Below are 2672 nucleotides of genomic sequence, written 5' to 3' on the forward strand. Positions count from 1 at the left end.
TGCGATATGATTTTATTTGTAAAAAGGCTAAAACAAAAGTATACATACATTTAATAACAAATCTGTTATTGTCAATTAGTTTTAACATATATCGTTCTGCTATATTTTTAATTGTTGCTGCTTATTGTACAAAACCCAAAACCAGTGAAGTTGGCACGCTGTGTAATTCGTAAATAAAAACAGAATACAATGATTTGCAAATCCTTTTTAACTTATATTCAATTGAATAGACTGCAAAGACAAGATATTTAATGTTCGAACTGAGAAACTTAATTCTTTTTGGCAAATAATCATTAACTTAGAATTTAATGGAAGCAACACAAAGTTGGCACAAGGGCATTTTTACCACTGTGTTACATGGCCTTTCCTTTTAACAACACTCAGTAACCGTTTGGGAACTGAGGAGACCAATTTTTTAAGCTTTTCAGGCGGAATTCTTTCCCATTCTTGCTTGATGTACAGCTTAAGTTGTTCAACAGTCCGGGGTCTCCGTTGTGGTATTTTAGGCTTCATATTGCGCCACACATTTTCAATGGGAGACAGGTCTGGACTACAGGCAGGCCAGTCTAGTACCCACACTCTTTTACTATGAAGCCACGCAGTTGTACCACGTGGCTTGGCATTGTCTTGCTGAAATAAGCAGGGGCGTCCATGATAACGTTGCTTGGATGGCAACATAGGTTGCTCCAAAATCTGTATGTATCTTTCAGCATCAATGGTGCCTTCACAGATGTGGAAGTTACCCATGCTTTGGGCACTAATACACCCCCATACCATCAGATGCTGGCTTTTCAACTTTGCGCAAAAAACAATCCGGATGGTTCTTTTCCTCTTTGGTCCGGAGGACACGACGTCCACAGTTTCCAAAAACAATTTGAAATGTGGGCTCGTCAGACCACAGAACACTTTTCCACTTTGCATCAGTCCATCTTAGATGAGCTTGGGCCCAGCGAAGCCGGCGGCGATTCTGGGTGTTGTTGATAAATGGCTTTCGCTTTGCATAGTAAAGTTTTAACTTGCACTTACAGATGTAGCGACGAACTGTAGTTACTGACAGTGCTTTTCTGAAGTGTTCCTGAGCCCATGTGGTGATATCCTTTACACACTGATGTTGTTTTTGATGCCTGAGGGATCCAAGGTCCGTAATATCATCGCTTACGTGCAGTGATTTCTCCAGATTCTCTGAACCTTTTGATGATTATACAGAACTTAGATGGTGAAATCCCTAAATTCCTTGCAATAGCTGGTTGAGAAATGTTGTTTAACTGTTCGACAATGTGCTCACGCATTTGTTCACAAAGTGGTGACCCTCGCCTCATCTTTGTTTGTGAAGGACTGAGCATTTCATGGAAGCTGCTTTTATACCCAATCATGGCACCCACCTGTTCCCAATTAGCCTGTTCACCTGTGGGATGTTCCAAATAAGTGTTTGATGAGCATTCCTCAACTTTTTCAGTCTTTTTTGCCACTTGTGCCAGCTTTTTTCCAAATGAGCTAATATTTGCAAAAAATTAAGTTTTCCAGTTCGAACGTTAAGTATCTTGTCTTTGCAGTCTATTCAATTGAATATAGGTTGAAAAGGATTTGCAAATCATTGTATTTTATTTACCATTTACACAACGTGCCAACTTCACTGGTTTTGGGGTTTGTATTTGCACATTCTGTAGATTGTTGTCTGCGGGTATATCTGGGATATATTAAAGTTGCGTCCCTCATCGCGTGCATGTTGATTACATCCGGTTTCGGCAGCGCTGTTTTCAGTGATCAAAGTCTTTTTTTCGATGACTGAGTTTTCGGTGCATCACCAGTCCTCAAAACAAACACATAATAGTTCATATATATATCAATTCATACTGTAATGATCTGCTGGATGGTAATGTTTTATGTTTGTGTGGTTTTTATCTGATGTTTATTTTTCCCATGATCTCAAACACTCCATCCGTGCCTGGAAGTGCATTGGCGCAGAATGAGGAAAAGGTTGTGTGTCTGGGGAAGCATAGAGACGAAAGTGTTTTGTGCGGGAGGTAAAACCTGTTGGAATTGTGCTGTTTTATAGCATAAGATTGGCAATAAAAGTTACAAAATAGCATCAGACTTTGTGTGACTTCTTCTGTAGGCTACATTATATTGCTTGAATTTGATTTCACATAAAAAAAATACTTATTTTCAAGGTGTGGCAGCAATGATACTGCAGTGGGGTGTGCCACATTCAGTTACATTCCTTTTTTTAGCAACTCTCGAAGCTCCATCAGATTGGATGGGAAGCTTTGGTTTTCATCAAGAATGTCTCTGTACTAGATTGAGGTGGGAATCTTTGGCCACGTCACGATTTGATTACGATTCAGGAGCTACGATTCGATTAAAAAATCGATCATTGATGCATCTTTATTTTATTTACTGTATATTGATGCAGTTTTACATCTGTTTTTGTTTCGCTAAGTAAGGGTTTATCATTTGCAACTTTTAAAAACAGTGCATTTGTAATGAAATACAGTTAAATTAATTCCTATTACATTCATAGAAATGTGTGCAAAACTGGAACATAAGTGCCCTATAATAAAGAAGCTAGTCGGATCTCTCGGTGAGGTGGCTTGCTGCAGTCAGACACATTTTAGAACAGTCTGTTGGTTACTTTACTTAGGTTAAAATCTCTTTTCCAAGAGTGACCTTGC

The sequence above is a fragment of the Entelurus aequoreus genome, linkage group LG05 (assembly GCF_033978785.1).
Source record: "Entelurus aequoreus isolate RoL-2023_Sb linkage group LG05, RoL_Eaeq_v1.1, whole genome shotgun sequence".
In the NCBI taxonomy this organism is placed as follows: domain Eukaryota; kingdom Metazoa; phylum Chordata; class Actinopteri; order Syngnathiformes; family Syngnathidae; genus Entelurus; species Entelurus aequoreus.